The sequence below is a fragment of the Macaca fascicularis genome, chromosome 12, assembly GCF_037993035.2.
Source record: "Macaca fascicularis isolate 582-1 chromosome 12, T2T-MFA8v1.1".
NCBI classification, from domain to species: Eukaryota; Metazoa; Chordata; class Mammalia; order Primates; family Cercopithecidae; genus Macaca; species Macaca fascicularis.
The window spans coordinates 64,166,688-64,182,871 of NC_088386.1; the positions used below are offsets into that span (position 1 = coordinate 64,166,688).

Genomic DNA, 16,184 nt, shown 5'->3' on the forward strand with positions numbered 1-16,184 from the left:
GGATCACAGGCATGAGCCACCGCCCCTGACCTACCATACTTATCTTAAAGCAAGAAGAAAATCCCTGAAAATCTATGTCCTTGCCCCAGGCCCTTTTCATATATCCCCTCAACCTAGAAGTGTTTCTGCAGTTCAACCCCTTGGCATCTCACTCACTCTGAAACCTAAAGGCACCTTGATAATATTTACCTTGTGTGTTTTCCTGAGTTGTGGTTATTTGTATATTTATTCTATCTCATTTCTTGACTGGAGGTTCTAGACTGTAAACATTCCTTAAAGGCATCTTTCCATTTCCTATGGTATCTAATGCAATGACTTGTACGCATTAAATCTTAGGATTGAATTAAATTGATCTAATAGTGCCTTGGTAATGGTCACATGTAAGTGGTAGCCAAGTCTAGTTCCTACTTTTCTGTGGTATTGAGCAAAGTTAACCATCACCTGATTTCTATTTACCAATAAACTACAAAATATTTTCGGTGCATCTAGAAGTATTAGATCCTAACAGACCTCATGGGTTGATGTCCACTACCCTCTAGAGCCAATGCAAAATGATTACCATAGAATCCAAGGCTTCTCTATCAGTTTCCTCACACTCCCCACCTCTCAGTACTTATTACACTTCAGCCTACGCCCTGTGATTCAACCAGGCAAATTGGATAGATGTACACCCTTTCACAAAAGTAGATAAAAATATACATTGTCAGCTGACATAACAGGTGGCTTTCTTTTACCACCTAGAGTTCCATTAAAAATGTTGACACAGTCTCCCACATAAGGTCACGGCCTAATCTGGGAAACAATTTTGAACCTATCCCTATATAATTGTGACTCTCAGTACAACAGATCTGTTTCTCTCCGTGATGTTAACTTATGATTTAAATTAAACTTAATTTGCGTTTATCAATAGTATTGTATACTCATCTGCTGGTTGCTTGTGGACCTCTGCTTTCTGAAGACAAAGACCAATGATGAATTCTGATTGAACAGTTTCTAGCAGTATTGTTCTCATAGTCCAGCCATCTCATTTCATAGAGGAGAATGTTGAACATTCTCAGGTGGACGCCAGTTTCTTGGCCTTATCTTTTTTTATTTTTATTTTTATTTTTTGAGACAGTCTCGCTCTGTCGCCCAGGCTGGAGTGCAGTGGTGTGATCTTGGTTCACTGCAACCTCCACCTCTCGGGTTCAAGCAATTTTTCTGCCTCAGTCTCTCAAGTACCTGGGACTACAGGCGTATGCCACCATGCCCGGCTAATTTTTGTATTTTTAGTAGAGATAGGGTTTCGCCATGTTGGCCATGTTGTTCTTGAACTCCTGACCTCAGGTGATCCGCCCACCCCAGCCTCCCATAGTGCTGAGATTACAGGCATGAGCCACCTCACTCAGCCCTCTTGGCCTTATCTTGATACCCTTAAAAAACAAATTTTATTCATAGATCTTATATTTGCATGCAATGTTGAGCTTGAAAATACAGAAGTAGAATATTTTTAAATGACTTCTAGAAAAGGAAGCACAGATGAAGTAAAATTTACTGCCGTTTGAAACCACAAAAATCATAATAAACACCTTAAATGAAACGCCAAGTCAATAAAGTTAATTTAGACAGGGTTCTGAGAGGCAGTCACTGTGGTATACACATATTTCAGCAGTAACAGAAGAAGTGGGGGTTGCAGATAGCAAGTGTATTACACAGTATAAGCATTGGCCGATTCTTTTTTCTGTTTCTCTCATTTAGAAAATATAAGGGAATTGATTTTCAGTATTTTTTTCAGATCAAGTGATATTAAAAATCAGTTTAGCCAAAATTAAGAAACATAGAAGTATTTAAAAAATATATCTGAGTACAACTAAGATAAAGATACATGAATTATTTGCCTGGTATAAGACTTTCTCTATAATTTTAGTGCTTTTGCTAAATGTATAAGTACTTAAATGATGTTGGCCCATTGATAGAAGCCATAGCTTTAATTTGATCCAAGTCTTTATAGGCTTAATAAATTTTAAAAAATCACCCAGATCTACCTACCTATGTGGATAGACTTTTTACAAAGGAACATGTAGTTAAATAACATTTTTGATCACCCAGAATTATGCAGTATTAGTGTTCAGAGAGTTTAAATTAGTAATGTAGATATGTAGTTTACTCCCAGGGAAAGAGAGGAATAATAAGTATCTATGCATGCAGAGTGGTCAGTGGGTATAAATGAACTTGAATTCATTAACCTCATGATTTGACATCAAAAATGGAAAAATCTGATCAAGTAAAGTTCAGGGTGGTGGTTATTTGTGTGTGCATAAAGGAATGGGGTTTGGGGTTTGACCTGGGTAGCCACTCTTTGGTTCTTGGACAGTATTTTATTCCCAGCCCCAGCCTCTCAGTCCTGAACAGGTCACCATTCAAAAATACAGGTTCCTGTAGTGCCATCATTTCAGGAAAATTCTTTGGGGGCACTGATGAGTCTCCAAACCAGCATGAAACATGTTGCAGCTAATTTATTCCGTGAACTTAACATTTTGTGAAATGTATACATTATCTACCTCTACATAGTTCAATTCATCCCGTCCTCCACTTGGGCATCCCCATGTAGTGAGCCTGTAACAATGATCTTCCATTCTATAGAAGGAGAAACAGAAGCTCAGAGTTCTTGATTTCTTTATTACTCAGTTGCTGCTCCTTGGGTTTGCCCTTTAAATGTCAGGTGATGTTTGTAGCAACGTGATATTTTTACTGAGTATCTCATTTTGAAAAAAGAGAAGTAGTATGTGCCCCAAGGCCTCATTGGGGATGGGAAGAAATGGGGCTCTCCTTTCATATTCAAACATTTCCCTTTCCAGCAGCCCCATGGAATCACCCTGAGTGACTTGGATGGCTACTTGTGTAGTGAGGGAGGTACATGAGGGATCTGAAAGAGCTGCCAAATAACCCAATGAATATTTGCAGCCTTTATGGGAAATAACTACAGAGAATGAATATCAATCGATATGTAGATAGATGAACATCTGGGCATTGATTCTGAAACAATTGAAAAATCAAAGGATAATTTAGCTTAATAGTGCCTTGATTTTACAAGAGATTTTAATGTTCATGATTAAACTGGCTGTACCGGATTTTACCGAAGCCCATTTATTGTGCATTGGCTGTAGCCTTCCCAGCAGACATTCCAATGCTCTTGTAACATCTTTCAGATGCGGCTACAGGTGTAGCTCAGCCTCCTGGAAGGTCCTGTTCTCTCACAGCTGCCAATGGGAGACCTGATTGTAATTATAGCTTCCATGATGGAATGTCTTTAAAACCTAAATCTAGGCTACAGTTGTTGGCCTAATGCCTGAAGAACCGTGGCTGTTAGGAGCTTGAAGAGTCTGATGAGGAGCCCCTTAGTCCTAAAGCCACGTTTGTGTAAGAAATGGAGTTAGGCAGTTGAGCGTAGTTTGTGGGCTGATTATGTTCTCTCGAGTCCGTGGTCTATATCCATGTCTATCTCTAGCTCTGAATCTCTGCATCTTATTGACCTAGAGCCTGAGATCAGTAGTGAAACAATAAAAATTTTTGGTTTACTTCTGCAGTGGAATTATGGAGAACTGTTATTAGATATGATTTGATATTAAAATGAAAACGCGTTAGAAGTAAAAATGTGTTTGAGGGAGTAATTCTCAATCTGTCAGAGAAGATGAAACAAAGATTTAAATATTTTTACATTCCTTGGAGCCATCCTTAATTAAGATATACTTGATTTTAGTCCTTTTCCCTTAACCCTATTTCCTGGCTGACTTGAAAATTATAAGCAATTTCCGCTGTAGGTTTTGGCTACTTGAAAGGTTATGCTTTTCAAAAACACAACTTTTGCAAGGGTTTAATTCCACATTGCCACAGGAAAGTGTGTTCAAAAATATTTGTAGGGTGGGGTATGTGTGTGACAGAGACAGATTGAAGTTGAGCAGTTGTATACATGTGTGTGTTTGAAGTGTGTGTAGGTCAGGGGTTGGTAAACCAGGGTCAGTTGACCACATCTGGCCTGCTGCCAGTTTTTGTATGACTTGTGAAATAAGAAGGGCGATGTGGTTTGGATCTATGTCCCCAGCCACATCTCATGTTGAAATGCAATTCTCAATGCTGGAGGTGGGGCCTGGAGAGGTGACTGAATCCTGGGGACAGTCTCTTATGGTTTAACATCATCCCTCCTTGGTACCTCATTGCAACATTGAGTTCTCATGAGATCTGGTTGTTTAAAAGTATATGGCACCTCCCTTTTCTCTCTCTTGCTCCTGCTTTGGCCATGTAAGATGTGCCTGCTTCCCCTTTGCCTTCTGCCCTGATAGTATGTTTTTTGAGGTCTCCCCAGAAGCAGCAGCCACTGTGCTTCCTGTACAGCCTGTAGAACCATGAGTCAATTAAACCTCTTTTCTTTATAAATTACTCAGTCTCAGGTATTTCTTTATAGCAATGTGAGAACAGACTAATACAGAAAATTGGTACTGAGAGTGGGGTATTGATATAAAAATTACCTGAAAATGTGGAAGCAGCTTTGGAATTGGGTAATGGGCTTCTCAGAAGAAGCCCTCCAAACTGTTCCAATGTCTGCCCATTACCCAGTTCAACAAGCCACAGGAAGAAGAGGGAAAGTTTGGAACTTCCTAGAGTTTTGTTGAATGGTTGTGATCGAAATGCTGATAGTGATATGGACAGAGATGGTCAAACTGATGAGGTCTCAGATGGATATGAGGAACTTATTGGGAACTGGAGCAAAGATCACTTTCGTTATGCTTTAGCAAAGAACTTTGAGGCATTGTGACCCTGCCCTAGGCATCTGTGGAACTTTGAACTTGAGAATGATGATTTAGAGTATGTGGTGGAAGAAATTTCTAAGCAGCAAAACATTCAAGATGTAGCCTGGCTGCTTCTAACATCCTATGCTCATATTGTGTGAGCAAAGAAATGATATCCAACTGGAACTTACATAATATTATTTAAAAGGGAAGCAGAGGATAAAAGTTTGGAAAATTTGCAGCCTGGCCATGTGGTAGAAAAGAAAAGCCTGTATTCAGGGAAGGGATTCAAGCAAGCTGCAGAAATTTGCATAGATGAAGAGGAACCAAGTGCTAACAGCCAAGACAATGGGGAGAAGGCCTCAAAGGCATTCATAGCACCCCCTCCCATCACAGACCAAGAGTCCTAGGAGGGAAGAATGGTCTCCTGGGCTAGGCCCAGGACCCTGCTGCCCTGCCTTGGGACACTGCTCGCTGCATCCCAGCTGCTCCAACTCCAGCCATGGCTCAAAGGGACCCAGGTACAGCTTGAGATGCTGCTTCAGGACTGCCAGTCATAAGCCTTGGTGGCTTCCTCATGGTGTTAAGCCTGCAGGTGCACAGAGTGTACGAATTGAGGCTTGGAGCCTCCACCTAGATTTCAGAGGATGTAAGGAAAAGCCTGGAAGTCCAGGCAGAAGCCTGCTGCAGGGACAGAGCCCTCATGGAGGACCTGTACTAGGGCAGTGCAGAGGGGAAATGTGGAGTTAGAGCCCCCACACAGAGTCCCACTGGGGCACTGCCTAGCATTGCTGAGAAGAGGGCCACTGTCCTCCAGACCCCAAAATGGTAGATCCACCAGCAGCTTGGACCCTGCACCTGGAAAAGCTGCAGGTGCTCATTGCTGGCCCTTGAGAGCAACTATGGGAACTGAGCCCTGCAAAGCCACAGGGGTGGAACTGTCCAAGGAAGGCCTGGGGAACCACCTTCTTGCACCAGTGTGCCCTGGATGTGAGACATGGAGTCAAAGGAGATTATTTCGGAGCTTTAAGATTTAGTGACTGCCCTGCTGGGTTTCAGACTTGCATGGGGCCTGTAGCCCCTTTCTTTTGGCTAATTTCTCCCTTTTGGAATGAGAGTATTTATCCAATGCCTATACCCCCATTGTATCTTAGAAGTAACTAACTTATTGTTGTTGTTGTTGTTGGTTTTAAATATGGAATGGTTCAAGAATTTGTGTCTCATCCTTGTGCCGGGGCCATGCTAATGTTCTTTGGATCCTCCTGTTTTAGTGTATGTGCTGCCAAAGTGAGCACACTAAGTTGTTTTTTATTTTACAGGCTCATAGGGAGAAGGAACTAGGCTTGTCTCAGATGAGACTTTGTACTGTGGTCTTGAGTTAATGATGGAATGAATTAAGACTTTGAGGGACTATTGGGAAGGTATGATTTTATTTTGAAATGTGAGGAAAACATGAGATTTGGGAGGGGGCCAGGGGCAAATTGATATGGTTTAGATCTGCATACCCACCCAAATCTCATACTGATATGTAATCCCCATGCTGGAGGTGGGACAGGGTGGAATGATTGGAAAATCATGAGGTTTGTTTCTCTTGGTTTAACATCATGCCCCTTGGTGCTGTCATCATGATAGTGAGTTCTCATGAGATCTGGTTGTTTAAAAGTGTGTGGCACCTTCCCTGTCTCTCTCTTGCTCCTCCTCTGGCCATGTAAGACGTGCCTGCATCCCCTTTGCCTTCTGGCATGATTGTAAGTTTCCTGAGGCCTCTCTAGAAGCAGATGCTGCTGTGGTTCCTGTACAGCCTGTAGAACCATGAGCCAATTAAACCTCTTCTCTTTATAAATTACCCAGCCTCAGTCATTTCTTGAATAGCAATGCAAGAATGGACTAATACAAAGGGTTTTTACATTTTTAAATGGTTATATTTTACATTTTAAATGGTTTTTACATTTTTAAATGGTTATATAAATACTTACACAATATCCTTAGTTTTTCTTCTTAGTGCACAAATCCTAAAACATTTACTAACTGGCTTTCCAGAAAAAATGTACTAACTCTTGGTCTAGGGAATGATGTTGTAACATCTTTCCTTATTTTGATTATAAGAGATAATTCATTACTTTTTTAAAAAACTCTTTTAAATTACTCTTTCCAGTAATCAAAACTAGTATATCTTTTTTTTTTTTTTCTTGAGATGGAGTTGCTGTGTTGCCAGGCTGGAGTACAGTGGCATGATCTCGGTTCACTGCAACCTCTGACTCCCTGGTTCAAGCGATTCTCCTGCCTCAGCCTCCCAAGTAGCTGGGATTACAGGCACATGCCACTATGCCCAGCTAAGTTTTGTATTTTTAATTGAGACGGGGTTTCACCATGTTGGCCAGGATGGTCTCAATCTCCTATCGTGATCTGCCTGCCTCGGCCTTCCAAAGTGCTGGGATTACAGATGTGAGCCACTGCACCAGGCCAAAACTAGTATATCTTAATAGAAATGTCTTATGTTTTTGCAGTCTTTTCAGGGGTTAATGAAAAAAGTAGAAAAGGTTTGCTGCAAAATTTTAAATCCATCAGTAGTCATTATAATATATTTTGGAAGTATACAAAGGGAAGAGAATTACAGAATGCCCCCCTCCCCATATGAAGGAGTTGGCTCTGGGCTCATATGGAATGGAACATTACCTCAGTGTTTGCTTCCGTCATGAAATACCTTGGGTACCGGTTATCTCTTCCTTAATGTATGTTTCATCCTTCTGAATGCATCAGAGAGAGAACCTCCGTTGTGAGCTGACTTCCCTGTGGAGCAAGCAGAGCAACTGTGGATAGCCTATTTGCTTTCACTCCTTTGTACTCCCAGTCCCAGGCAACCACCACTAATCTATTTCCTGTGGCAATAGATTTGCCTTTTCAGAACATTTCATATAAATGGAATCACCCAATATGTGGTATTTGTGGCTAACTTCTTCCACTTGGCATAATGCTTTTGAGTTTCATACAGCTTAGAGAATATATCAATACTTCATTTGAATGGATATACCTCACTTTGTTTATCCATTCACCATTGAGTGGGTATTTAATTGTCTTTGCCTTTTGGCTACTATGAATAATGCTGCTGTGAACATTCAGATAGAAGCCTTTGCCTGGACATGTCTTCATTTCTCTTGGGTAGCTACCTAAAAGAGAAATTGCTTACTGAGTTATATGATAAATTCACATTTAGAGATATGAAATGTGAACATGAATATCTAAGAAATTATGAAACTTAGTAAGATGCACCATTTCATCTTCCCACCAGCAGTGTGTTCAGGTTCCAGTTTCGCTACATCCTCAAAAACATAGCTATTATCTCTTCAATTATAGCCATTCTAGTGGCGTGTGAAATGATTTCTCACTTTTTTATTTCCCTTGTGAATAATGATGTGGCATTATCATGTGATTATTGATCATTTATGTATTGGTAGATATCTGTTTAGATCTTTTGCACATTTTAAAGTTGTGGGGTTTTTTTTACTATTGAGTTTTAAGAGTTCTTTATACAAATCCTTTGTGGGCTTAATGACTTGCAAACATTTTCTCCTAGTCTATGGCTTGTCTTTATTTATGGTATCTTTTGAAGGGCAATGCATTTTGAAACATGAGTTAAGAATTCATAACATAGAAGAGATTTCCAATATTTTTTTCTCATGTTGATTATTTTATTCTAAAGCTGAGATTTATAGGAATTTGTGGAACTCCTCCAAAGAGTCAGTGCCAGGGTTGGTCACCTCTTTAGGTAGTTTGAATATTTTGGATACCCACACAATGCTAGAGCTCTAGGCAGCGCCAAGTTTCCCTATGGCCTATATCTGTTTAATTCATTTTCCATTTAGGGTGCATCTGTCAAAGGTGACTTCAAGGACATCAGTAGGGAGAGCTTATCTTGGATGGTTGGTTGTATCTCAAGTCTAGCCTGAGGGTTTCATCCTGTCTGGACCACCAAGGCCAAGAAGTGGGAGTGCTCCTTTTTCATTTCTGTTTCCCCTACTCTCCATACATACCACTCATCCCTTTAAATGACTTTCTTTTATAATGCAAAAAGGATGATAAAGAATATAGGGGGAGAAGTTGAACAGAAGAGCTAGTATAAAAATCCGAAAACAGCTAGGCAGCACTATCAGAAGATACTGTATACTGCTTAAGGGCACATACTCTGCCACTTACAAGACATGGAGTTCAGGCAAATTGCTTGATCTTTCTGTGTCTCCTTCCATAGTTCTAAAATGAGAGTAATAACAGTATTAACCTTGCAAAGTTTTTGTGAGGATTAATGAATTAGAACATGTCAGGTGTTTAGAAGCATATCTGCTGGTAATTATTTGGTAGATTTTAACTATTATTTTTGTTGTTGTTAAACGATAGGTAGAGTGCTGCTGTACAAAAAGCACAGGCTTTCACATCAGACATCCCTGGTGTCATCTTGAGTTTGGGTCCCCACTCCTGTATTTACTAGCTGTTGACTTCAGACAAACCACGTTGACGTGTTGCTGTGATGGATAAAACAGTATTACATATTTGATTGCACTTAACAGTGGCTGGAAGATAGTAGGTAGTCAATAGATGTATTTTTGTTGTTGATTGTTTGGTTTTGATGTTAAGGAGGCATGATTGGCAATGCAAAAGAATCCTGTGACCCCTTTCTGAGGGAGAGCACCACAGAAGTTGAAGGAAGAGGGAAGTCTTGCAGAAGAAATGATGGGTGGGGGCCCTCTCTGGGAGATTTGTTTGGGACAGATGATGAAGGTTGGTCAAGGCAGCAGCAGGCCCAGAGCTGATGTTTCAGGAGACACACACATTGGGCTAGTAGAGACCAAGACCCAGAGTCTAAAGGTGGGATTTAATTATTGAAAGCCTTGAGGCTCAATTACTAAGTGTCTTCAGAGTTGTTCTTTTAGGAACCTCAATCTGGCTATAAATGGACAAAGTCCTGGAGTCAGAAACCATGTTCAAGAACACTGCAGGTGTTAATTATTAACCCTGTTAGAAAGCAGTCCTAATCTCTAGGCTTGGTTCTGAGAATATCTGCATGCTGTCCCTTCATTGAAGGCAATTTGCTCTCTACCTACATCTTTTCTTGTCAGTGCTTTCCTGGTTACCCTGAGGTTCTACATGAAAGAGGTTTTATAGCACTAGGAATAATGTTACTCTAAAGCATGCAATGGAACAAAGAATGTGTGTTTGTTACCTTAGCCAGTATATTTCAGATATGTACAAGTGATTACAAGAACCACTTGAGAATCAATTTTCTATATGATAGTCTATCTCTGCCTTGAATTACCTAGTATATTCTAGGAAAAGTGTAAATAATTTTATTTTTGTGATTTGAAATGTTCATTTTGTAATTTAAATTGTTATCATTCATGAGATACTTGGAATGACCTATTTACTGTAGTAACTCTAGCTGGAAATTTCTTACTGATTGCCTTCCCACCTACCCACTACAGTCTTAAACTCTTGGACTCAAGGGATCCTCTCGCTTCAGCCTCCCAAGTAGCTGGGACTGTGAGTAGTCACCACCCCGGCCTCCCTTCTTTTGTACATTTTCAAACTTTAAAAAGATCTTATGATGAAATCTTTGACAGTGGGGTGGATTACATTTCCTTTTTGTTGTTTCTTGAAGTATGAACATTGATTTGCCTTTATTGTGCTTTTTACTAGAAGAGGAAAGATAAATATAAGAATATAGTTCATTCTTGATAAATGTTTCATAATGTCAAGAATCTTTTTGCTCCAAGTCCTTTTTAGGCTCAGAACAATACCAGAAAGGACCTGGCCACCCTCAGCTCCTATGAGCTCTTCCTCCACTACCATGGAGTAGGGACCTTCATAGCTTTAATGACAGCCCTCTGTTGAGAGCCACTGAAGCCTTGTCCATTTTTCCCTTCTCTATGTGACCCTAAAGTCTTGAGAGGATTTGGACATTGGGAAAACTACTTAGCTCACAGGAACTTTCTTTGAGTTTTGTATGCTGCCTTCTCTTCTGCCTCTCTACTCAACCACTCTTTCCTTGCTGCTTACCCAGAGAAGGAATGAGAAAGGACACCATCTCTATTTTAACCGGGCTTAACCGGTTTGATGTGGAAAGACTGAGTTCTCCAGGCATTTTTTCCCAGTGACACTAGGGCAGGATGACCCTGAGAATAGAGGTAACTCTCCAAATATTGTCACAAGCTGGGAGTGAAGACAAAAGATGCGACTGATTTTTTTAGAATAGGTAAGGCTTGCTTAGATTTACAGCTGTTGCCCGTCCGCCGGGAAGCAGCTTTGGAGATTAGCTTGTCAGCCCCTGAGGGAAGGACTTTGACTTAATTCATATTTATATTCCCAGCACCTAGTTGTATATCTTGGTATTTAGTAAATCCTTGGTATCTCTTAATGAATGGCCATATCTGGTTGTTAGCATAATAACAAATAGAGTTTATTTGATTCGATTTCATTTTTACTTGGTAGATATTTTCCAAGAACTGAGCAAAAGTTCATTAGATTGGTATTTAGTAATCTAATGCAAGAGGGAACTTTCCCTATGAAAATACTATGCTTCAGGAAAGCAGACTTTCATTCTATATGGAATATAGTTTAGAGTGTAAGAAGAGTAGGTCATCCCACCCATCTCTGCCACACACTATAGTTATACTATTAAAGAGTTTAAAGCACAGGTTGTGAACTGGTAGCCCCAAGTTGAATCTAGCCTGCACAATTTGGCCTGTATGATTTTATTTATTTATTTATTTATTTATTTATTTATTTATTTATTTATTTTTGAGACAGAGTCGCGCTCTGTCACCTAGGCTGGAGTGCAGTGGCTCACTGCAACCTCTGCCTCCCAGGTTCAAGCAATTCTCATGCTTCAGCCTCCAGAGTAACTGGGACTATAGGCTCATACCACCATGCCTGGCTACTTTTTTGTATTTTTAGTAGAGCCGAGGTTTCACCATGTTGGCCAGGCTGGTCTCGATCTCCTGACCTCAGATGATATGCCTGCCTCAGCCTCTCAAAGTGCTGGGATTACAGACATGAGTCACTATACCTGCCTGATTTTTATTTTTAGTAGAATTAATCACCAGTATTTACAAAGTCTGACATCTTATAAAATATCAGATTTTCAGCTTTCTATGAAAAAATGAGGAAAATCTGACAACACTTGAGTTTGCATTATTTCTTGACATTTGACTGGCCCTTATTTCATTGGGGTATTGAAATAGCCACATTCCCCAGCATTGCCAGCATAGAAACTGTGTGCCAATAACCATTCATCTCAGTACTCTGAGAGCTAAGTTTAACCAGCTCCTCAATTGCCTTAACCTGCCTAGTCCCTGTAGAGATTTAAGTTTGCAACTTTTTGTTTAGAGACTTAAAGGTCTTACATGATGACCTTGAAGGTTAGATTATTTAATTTTGTGGCTATAAAATACCAGAATACAAAAGGATTTTAAAATCCATGAATAAACATACTTATTTTGTTCATCTGTACATCTTCATTGGTCGATTTATCCATGTATCATGTCTTATTTATAACAGCACATTGCCATGGAAATTCACTGCTGTACTTTTCACTTTCCAACCCTACTAAATTTTACACTTAACATTTTCAGAGCTGCTTGTACAAAGTACAGATTTAGGGTAGTAGAAGTCTCAAGTGGTTTTATAACATTAAATATTAAATAACCTTAAAAATGCAAACAAGGGAAAAGTAAGAAGTCAGCCAAATCCTGACACATAAATTTAACAAAAAAGCAACACAGAGTCTCTTATTTGCATGTCCTACTGCTTAACCACTTTGTAAGAATGAAGCCCTCCTTCATTCTACACTTGTGTCTTCTTCAAATCTAGTAGACGATGTCTGTCCTAAAGTCATATTGTAGTTGATAGTTTGTCTAGCCATTGGCACTGGCCCATACTCATGAAACTTGAAGTCATTTATTGGGTGCACGTCATATACCAGCTATATAAAAATAGTAATAATAGTTAAGAGTTACAGAGCCCTTGCCATGTGTTGAATGCTATTCTCTATACAAGTATTGCCTCATTTAATCCTCATTCTAACCCTTTGAAGTAGGTGGTTTTATTTTCATTTTGCAGATGAGAAAGAGGCATAGGGAGTGCCCAGGATCAAACAGACTGTGTGAAAATTGTGGAGGAAGTCTTCATGCCCAGGCTGAGTGAACATAGCTTCCTGAGAGCTAGTCCTGCTTAGAAGATTTAAGACAGATGTTTCACTCAGAGTTGAAAATATCCAAATGATTGTAGGTCACTTAAAGGATGACTAATAACATACGTTATTTAATGTTAGAATAGTATCTTATGGGGATAAACACTTCCTGGGAGGTGGAGACCAGAGAAAACTGCAGGAGGATCATGAAAGGTTGAGTTGGACGAAGAAGAAAACTCAGGGTTAAGGCTTTTTTGTGTTGTTTTGTTTAATTCACATATGGTGAAACAAGAATGAAATTTGTCTAGACTCCCTAAAGAAATTATCCCAGGCTAGGCCAGAGCAACAGTTGATTAGCTTTACCCAACTAAGAAAAGGGTGGAGGCACAGAGACATCATATGGATTGCCTATTGCAGAGATTTTGATATTCAGGTTGGCTGAGAATATTAAAGCACTGGGGGATTAGGAGTGTTGGCCGCTGGATACGTAAGACTTGCTCTTTAGTGACGGTACCTTAGGCCATCTGTCTGAGCAGCACTTCTTAAGATCTCAAACTCCTCTTGTTCTTTTTCTATGTTTTGCAAGCAACCTCCTGTGTAGATATTTCTGCAGGGGGAGTAACTCTCATTCATATCAAAGAAAATATTCTGGACTTTGTGACTGTTCTCTTTGTCATGATTAATCAGTTGACAGCCTGGCTTACGGGTCTGGCTGTGGCACTCAGCTAATGCCAGCCTACCTCTTGAAGAAAGATGAAGACTAAATGTGTTGGGCTAGGGAAGAGACTGAGGGAATGGAGCAAAGGAAGTAAATGAAAGGGATATTTCCAATGCAGAACTTTCAGGGTTGATGCCTGGGATAAAGGGGGTTGAAGGCGAAGGAGGACTCAAGGACCTGGGACATTGGGTGGAGAATAGTGTCCTTGATAGAAATGGAAGGAAGAAACAGTGGATTCCTGGGAGAAAGATAATATGTTTTGTTTGTTTGTTTGTTTTTGGATTTTGAACCTCAGGTGCCGATGTTTGGGTGTCCAAATGACATTGGGTGTCCAGGGATATAGAAATGGTTAGGGACAGTGATTGCCCAGCATACAGGGAGTGGGTGAGTTCACCTAGCAGGAGCACATGGTGTGAAAAGAAGGCTGAGGATGGAACCCCATGTGTCACTGGCATTGACAGACCAAGGGTAGTCTGTGCACAAGGCAAGAGAAGCAGAGGGTTGGACAAAAAGGGAATGAACACAGCAGTACTGATTCAAACAAGGTGGAATGGCCAGTTGTGCCAAATATTGCAGGATCAGGATACAAGACTTAACTAATATAGGACTTGGACTCAAAATATAAGAGTTCAAGAGAACTTAATGGTCTGATTGTTTCTCCAGAAGAGACACTTAAACTTGCCCAGGATCACCCTATGAGTATCATAGGTGTAAACACTGTTACTACAGTGTTTCCTGCTTGGCAACCTCATGATCTCATGTTCACCCATTGTTTCATGCTACTCATTTTCTAAGTATAGCTTTACGGTCAATATATAATACCGTGTAATAGCTGCTAGGACCAGAAATCATGATGCTCGGTTCAAGTGGGCAGCTCAGTCTCACATGCTCCTAGTGAAAAAAGGGCCCTTGTTATTTAGAACATAAAGTGCTGCAGTATGAATATAGCTGATGTGTAACTCATAACTCTTCCAATCAGCATGCAGCTCATATGGCATCAGCCAGTCAGCTAAGAACTTCATTTTGTACGTTGTAACGGGGTTGGGTTTTGTGAAATGGCTTATTTTCTTATGCGGGAGTGCAAATTCACTGGCATTTATTGGAAAAATCTAAGACAGATTGTTAGGCTGATTATGGTCCCTTCTCTGAGTGAGGAAGGAGCAAGAGCATCTTCTCGAATAGAAAATACAAATTATTGGTCAGAAGTCTGTGCACCTACATTTGTTTTCAGTTGGATGGGAGATCCTTGACATATATGAATTTAACTTTCATACATATGTGCATACAAACGTATGTGTACATACACATATTTTCATAATATACATATGCATATGTGTGAACATATACATATACATAAACATCTGTGTCTACACATACAGGTATTTTCTTTACAAACAACTTAAAACTCCAGGAGATGAGGCATGATTTTCTAAATGTCTGCATCGTGTGACTGGTATGTCAGGGCAATGAAAAGAGCCCAGCTTGCTTTCACAGTTGGGAGCCTGGTAGCCTGGGGCAAGTTCTCAGTCCTGCTTGCCCACTGCCTGGAAACAAACTTGGTGCTGTTGCTGAGGTGCATGGTGGGAGTGACAGCGGCCTTTTGGGTTGTGTGGAAGCTGAGTGATGCCTGTAATTGCTGGCTTTCCCCAGTTCCCTGACCAACCTGCATGACACAGCAGAGGCAGCCATAATCTTCCTGGGAACATAACTCCATTGACCTGGGAACCACATCCCCATCCCCCACAGCAGCTGCAGCAACTCCTGCCTAAGGAGAATCTGAGCTCAGACATGCCTAGCCTTGCCCCCACCTGATGGTCCTTCCTGGCTCACTCTAGTAGCTGAAGACAAGAGGCATATACTCTTGGTAGTTCTAGGTCCCCCCCCGACTGCCTGATCCTCCCTATACTACCATAGCTGATGCTGTCTTCAAAGCGCCACCTCCTGGTAGGAGGCCAATCAGCACAAAAATAGTTCATTAAACAACCAAAACTAAGGATCCTCACAGAGTCCATTTCACCTCCCTGCCACCTCCTCTGGCACTGGTATCCATAGCTGAGAGGTCTGCAGACAGTTCACATCATAGGACCCAGTGTAGACAACTCCCAGCACCAGCCCAGAGCCTGGTAGACCTGCTGGTTGGGTAGATCCACAATAGAGAGGACAATCACTACAACTCGGCTCTCTGGAAGCCACATCCCTAGGAAAAGAGGGAGAGTACTACATCAAGGGAACACCTCATGGGACAAAAGAATCTGAACAGCAGCCTTGAACCCCAGACCTTCCCTCTGACATAGCCCACTCAAATGAGAAGGAACCAGAAAATCAATTCTGGTAATATGACAAAACAAGTTTCTTTAACAGCCCCCAAAAATCACACCAGCTCATCAGCAATGGATCCAAACCAAGAAGAAATCCCTGATTGACCTGAAAACGAATCCAGAAGGTCAGTTATTAAACTAATCAAGGAGGCACCCACGAAAGGTGAAGTCCAATTTAACGAAATAAAAAAAAAATAATAGAA

At 40.7% G+C, this 16,184-nt stretch overlaps 1 protein-coding gene and 1 non-coding gene across 3 annotated transcripts in view; one reads left to right on the forward strand and one right to left on the reverse strand.

Annotated features, from left to right (window-relative positions):
• The window catches only part of CERS6 (ceramide synthase 6), a 313,857-nt gene that overhangs the window by 143,612 nt on the left and 154,061 nt on the right, over positions 1 to 16,184 (forward strand). The gene's annotated exons all lie outside the window — the stretch shown is intronic.
• LOC123568118 (U6 spliceosomal RNA) lies at positions 5,956 to 6,061 on the reverse strand. The gene has a single exon (XR_006691344.2). It is a non-coding gene; the product is annotated as a U6 spliceosomal RNA (small nuclear RNA).